The sequence below is a fragment of the Cuculus canorus genome, chromosome 10 (assembly GCF_017976375.1).
Source record: "Cuculus canorus isolate bCucCan1 chromosome 10, bCucCan1.pri, whole genome shotgun sequence".
Classification (NCBI taxonomy): Eukaryota; Metazoa; Chordata; class Aves; order Cuculiformes; family Cuculidae; genus Cuculus; species Cuculus canorus.
In genome coordinates this window covers 7,667,178-7,673,525 of record NC_071410.1, presented here as the reverse complement: position 1 = coordinate 7,673,525, position 6,348 = coordinate 7,667,178, and positions in this window count along the sequence as shown.

Below are 6,348 nucleotides of genomic sequence, written 5' to 3'. Positions count from 1 at the left end.
ACAGGTAGGGAGTCATCTGGGCTTTAAGCCACTCCTGGCACTAGAAGTTGCTGTCATCTGCAGCCAATTTATGGTCACAATGGCTGTTTGCACTGTTGCAAGATGGCTTTTCTCTCTGCTTGGATGCTGTTCATCACAGTCCCAAAACGGTGTTTGTCACCAGATGTGGGGAATATTCTGGAGGAAATATCTTGGTGAGATTAGGAGAAGAAGTGGGGGTGGAAGTGCCTCTCAGCGAGCACAAATACATCCTTATAATACTAAATTGCAAAAAGTCTTTTGGCTGCATGTGTCTGTGATTGGAGAATGATTGGAAGATAAGGCAAGTAAAAGGAAAATGAAGAAATGGTGTCCTTGCTGACAACAATAATTAAATCTGCCAAAGCGATGAGAGAACGCAGAGGCTGTGGAGTGTTTGTGTACGATCAGTGTCCAGTGCAAGCGTAGCAACACTGCCCATTGCGAACACCACGTGTGCCCACTGCTTTCCATCTCCTCTGCTCTCTGCCAAGCTGGGAGTGATGTGGGTGTCACTTCATATAAAGGCGTTTACAACTCAGCTGGTGCCTTCAGCCTTGTTAACATCAGAAGCTGCTTTGCACCTTGATTGAGGAGCGCCGGGAACAGGCTGGATCCCAGTATCCTCATCTCTTCCATGGCTAAAAGGAGAGCAGCAGAGCAGTGCAGCGGGTCTGATGTCCATGAAGGCTCCTGGCACTTTGATAAGCCTGGTAAGAAGCAAGGCGAAGTCTTGGTGTGTTGGCCACTGTGGAAGTGAGATGTCAGGTGTGAAGCTGTGACCGGAAAGCCCAAAGCCAGGGAAAGCAGAATTCCAGCCTGACACCACTCTGCATTCCAGGATGGTACCAAAGCTTTGCAAAGCTCTGCTCTCAGAATGGTGTTTGGGAACCAGGGGTTCTGGAGTACGTTATTTTGGAACACGCAGCCCTCGCACAGCCCATCTTGGTGCTTTTCCTTACTCCAGCCCTTACAGTCCATGCTGGGCACTTAGAGCCTGGGTCAGAGTCTGCAAGATCCCTTAATGACTGCAGGAGACTCTGTAAGGTTCAGGACTCTGGGGTAGCACAGCTTTGCATTTGTTGTCCAATATTTAGACATGCATATAAACCAAAGGATTTGGGCTTTATTAATTGGCCTTTCATAGGAAATTCCACCAGCTGTCCTCCTCCGAAGGGTGCCAGCGATGCTCCAGCCCCAAGGAGTCCATATATGGTTGCAATCTCCTAACCCTGCGTGTTTCGCAGAATAGTGTGGTCATAGCTACTTTTAAGGATGTGTGTGAACATTGCTCCCCTTCCTGTATGCATAAGCTCCCAGGAATGCAGACAAAGATAAAAAGAGTATAAACTAAAGCTGTCAGCTTTGTGCAGCATGTCAGATTTTCTACCCGCCGCGGCAAGGTTAGTTATTGTAGCTTCCCCACACGGGTGCTGCGCTGAGCTGGGAAGCCACCACGGTGCAAAGGATGCTTTGTGAATAGGAAAATACCAACCCACCGAGCATCAAAGCGTTTCACAATGTAAATGTGCCTACACTGACACAACAGCAGAAATATTTCCCCTTGCCCTCCCTCCTCCTATGAGAACTGCAAGACTACAGCCAAAAGCTGCAGGTATCTGAAAGCTACCCCTGAGCCCTTTTTGTTCATAAAGGACTTCCGTATCCTAAATTATGCCTGATCCTTCTGTCAGGGACACCTTCCTCCCCCCTGTTTCAGTGGCCTGGTGTCCACAGCCCACAGCTCGCTCCTGCTCTCTTCATTCTCCAAACGTAAGAGGAGCTATTGTCCCCTTCAGCGTTGGTAGCAGGAAATGTCCTGCAACTCACTGACCTCCCCTTCTCCCCTACACTGGCTGCAGCTCTTTTGCCTGATTTGGGACAGGCTCAAATCAGAAGGGATGTCACAGTAGGTCAGTTCTGCACCTGCGTCCCATCTACAGCATCTCCCTTACCCCTCCTATTGCTGCCTATACCAAAATGCACTTTCTCTGCTTAGCTGCTCCATGGGCACAAAACTGAAGACAGCCAAGGGCAGGAAATCTCCCACATCCCTGCAGCACCTTGAAGTAGTGCATATTTTCATCCTTTGGTGATGGATGGCTAAATCTGCTCTTCTGTGATACTGCTCGCTCCTGAAACTCCCAGAGGTACAAGTGGAAGGGGAACAACAGATGCAGCAGTGCTTGCTTTTCCTCTTTGCTAGGCAGTTAATATTAATCGCCTGTGCTTTTGGATATGTTGTGTGAATTCTCCCAGCCTCTGAAGTTTTTGAGAGCTGTTATAAGAGAGAATTGGAAATGCCTTTGGATCTCAGTGGCAGAAGGGCCAGATTTAATACAAACTTCTTTCCTTTTCCAGATACGCTGCCATATTTTTTAGCTTTGGAATAGAAAGGAACGCCCTAAAGCTGCTTAGCTAAATTACGTCTGTCCGAGTGGTCTGAAGTCACTATTTGCATTTGTGCCCATTTCTCAAGGTGCAAAATCAAGGATTACGGTGGGGATGCAGGTCAAGTGCTACACACTGCAAATGTACGAGCTATGTCTGTGTTCTGTTTTCTATGCTGGAACTTCAGGGATGTGTCTGCTGCTCACACGAGAATGCCCAAATCATTACAAAAGGCAAATGAATTTTCCTTGTGAATTTGTTTCTGTTCTGCACGGTCTGGTTCACCGGATGGAGCTTTATTGCTGAGATATTTGCCCTCGATAAAATGCCTTCGCTCTAGGACCAATGCCTTAAAGGGCTGAATGCTTTTGTCCCACTAGAGAGAAGGCAGTGCCATTTGGCACCGTTACATGCCCAAACTAAGCTCCCATCAGCGACTCGTTGCTTCGTCTGGAATCTGTGCTCTGATGACAGAGCTGACAATAGACGGATGGCCCTTGTGACAAGGGTGTAGGGATTGATTAAAAAAAATCCCCTGGAAAAAAATGGATCATTCTGGCTTTAGAGATATTTAATTTGAGCTTCCATAGATTCAGTAGTGCTTGCAAGAGTGAATGTCATTGCCCTAAGGAGCAGAGTTGAGGCAGTTGTGCCCTGGTGGCACCAGAGCAGTTGTGTTCACAGCAGCACGGAGCTGGCTGGGCTGCAAGGCTCCGCTGGTGTACGGAGTGATGGGGCAAATCCAACACTGCGGGCACACCAACATCAAATCAAAATGCATTAACACCCTTGAGCTGGGAAGAGGAGCATCCGCTGAATTCCCCAGGACACTGAAAATTTGGGTATTATAGTCCTGCTGAAAGTCCTGGACCACGACAAGTGGGACAGTTAATACCTGGATTTCTGTGGCTGGCAGTGCTCCTAATGCAGCAGAATGACTAAAGCCAAGGCGCAGCGTGTAAATATTTATAGCCCAGTTACCAGGTTTCGCGTTTGGCCAATCCCTCTTGGCTCCTACCACTTGATGTTTGTGGCTTTGAGTTGCCAAGGACACTCACAGGGTTGCTCAAGGGGCAGAAACCTCACCGAAGGGAGCCAGGGGCATTGTTGTGATGCTTCTCTGAGGCAGCGGGGCCAGCCTGGCAGCACCCAGGGCACCAGACGACTCATTTCAGCAGCGAGAGCTGACTCCAGCTGCACCCACAGCACCTACCCAGCACCTGCATCTCAAACCAGTAGCTCTGGGAAGGGGGAAATGAGGCACTGATGAGCCCCCAGAACTCAGTCTAAGAGCATTTCCACGGACCAGCTCAGGTGTGCATGAGGGAGTTGGGAAGAGAATGCGCCCAGAGCCCTTTTCCTCTTGGGGGACGGCTCCGTCATCCCTTGCTGCAGAGCGTTGCTCTTCTGAGAAAGGCTTCTTCATCAAAATCTACACAGCCTCTGCATAGCCCTCGAGTTCTTCCTCAGATTCAGAGTGCCTGATGCCACATATTTCCCCCATCTCTTGGTTCAGTTCATTCTTCTGTTCCAAATCCCATCTTGAGCTTCCGAGGGGGGAAAAAAGTCACAATCTGTTTTCACTGAAGGTATTTATTTGTTTCAAAATGGCAAGAAGACAGGTTCTCTATATCCATGTGGGTATCTGAGATCTTTCTCTTGGGTGTGTTTCAGCTTTGACTTCAAACTGTCTCTAAATCACTGTTTTCAGTAGAATTCAGCAAAGACGTGAGCTCTCTCATTTTCACCTAAAAGATGATTCCCAGAAAAGTTAGTTTAAACCAAAGAAAACAAACCCATGCTCCCTTTGTGCCAGCTGAACTAAATCAGTTGAAAATCCCATTTGAATTGGAAGAAAAGCAAAAGTCCAGCACAGACAAATCTCCTTCAGAGCCAGGTATCACATCTAAAATCTTTTGGTAGGGAAAGCTGCCCGACAGCTATTTACTGCAGCTCCTTCAGCACACTAAGCTCAGGAAATTACATTCATAATTTCCTTAGTGCCAAGTAGTTTGTAATTTTCCCATGACTATCCCTTTTTTTTTTGTTGTTGTTTGATAAACAAAACCTTTGAAAAGCATTCACAGTTTTACTTTTTGCCTAAATATGCAGCTAACACAAAGTGTAGAGTTTGAGGGGATACTGTTCGCTTGATTTGTTTGACATAGGGAATAAACCCCCCAACTTTATTTGTGACTAAGCCTTCTGTAAATAGCCTTGTAGTTCTAATATAAGCTTTTTTTAGCAAAGGGAAGATCGATCTGACAGGGAAAGTAAAAACACCTGTATGGCCAGTGCTGTCAAACACAAGGAATGAACAAAAAAAAAAGGCAAAAAGGTGTGACCTGACTTCTCTGCCTCACCACCAGTGTGGGCCTCAGTAGTAAGTATGATTCCCAGTGCATTTACACAGGAAAAAGACTTGACTCTGGTTTAGACAGAGGCCTTTGAGTCTAACAAGCTGGGCTGGAATTGCCCCTGGGATAGATCACATCCATCCAAGAACCCAAATGACTTCTTTCTCCCCTTTGCCTCCGGTATGTCGATGGGCACCATGTGGGTAGTTCACGTTGGTACCTTGAAGGACACTAAATTTATGCCTCTGCGTAGCTTCCACTGCCATTAGCTGTCCTGCTAAGGATGGCTTTCACTGGCATTGATGGTGACTCACACAAAACCACTGTGCAAAGAGCCAGCAGAACGTTTATTCCGACTTCCCAGCTTGAGGCTCTGCATTCAGAGGGATGTGGATGGCAGAAAGGACTGGGGCGCGACTCTTGAATCCTTTCAGAAGTCTGAGCAGAGCAGACTGGAAGAGGCTGTGGCAGCAAAGGAGGTTTGTGGGAGTCCCTTGCGTTGATGCTGTGTCTCTAGCTCTGCTATTTGAAGCTGAACCTTCTCCATGGGGTGCTTTTATGTCTGACAGTTTGTCCTCTGTCTACCTGTCTGTTGCTGTTGCAAAGCTTGCATTTTAAACAGAAGCAAAGCCACAGCCTTTGATAATGCACCTCCCTAGGAAACGTGTGGGAAGCAAAAATCATTATTACGTCTTTTGTACACATGGGAACCCAGGGCAGAGTGAGAGAAGGTGAACCCCTCCCGCTGGCGATGCGGATAGGGCACAGGCAGCCACGGGCTGGCGAAGAGAGGGGCTGCAGGCACCGAGCACAAACATCCCTTTCTGGTGTGTGTCCATAGCAAAGCCAGCAGCCCTGGAGCCAGGCCGTTAGCATCTGAGGGAGGAGATGCTGTGTGACTCAGACAAAGTCAAGAAGTTTGTGCCAGGACGAGGAATTTAATTTTGGTCCCTTGAGCTGTAGGCTGATGCTGTAAGTGGCAGCCCGTGCTGCGTCTATTGCTTCTCATGTCCGTTGCAATCATCTAATCCAGTTGTGTGTGGTTCTTCATGGTCCTCGGCTTTCTAATCAACTTGGTTTTAGCAGCAGACTCAAGCAAAATGAAATTTGTCATGCTTCAAAAGAATCCTCTGCTATTAAAACACTTATGCTAGCCTGTGCGTACCTTGAATTAATTTTTTTCTGAGAATAAAATCTAAAGCTAAAACTAATAATGGGGCCTAATTTCAGGCTAATGCCTGGAAGCCATCTTTTCAAATTTGGAACGTGAAACTCCTGATGAGCCTGACACCAACAAAGAGATCACTGTTGGGGTAATTATGTACAGTAAGATGAAGATAAACATGTTTTAGGGGTCCATAACACATACCATCACAAATGCCTTTGTGTTGTTAAAAATAAAACCTTTTATTATATCATTATGCATTTACCTCACTGCTATTAGTATCCTTTCTTTGTTAAATGTCTCTGGATATGTATCCACCCATTAACTGATAATTGATAAAGACCAAGCTGACCGACAGATACAGACAAGAACCAAACCCTGTCTCATATTTTATCTGTTTTGCTTATGCAAGTACTC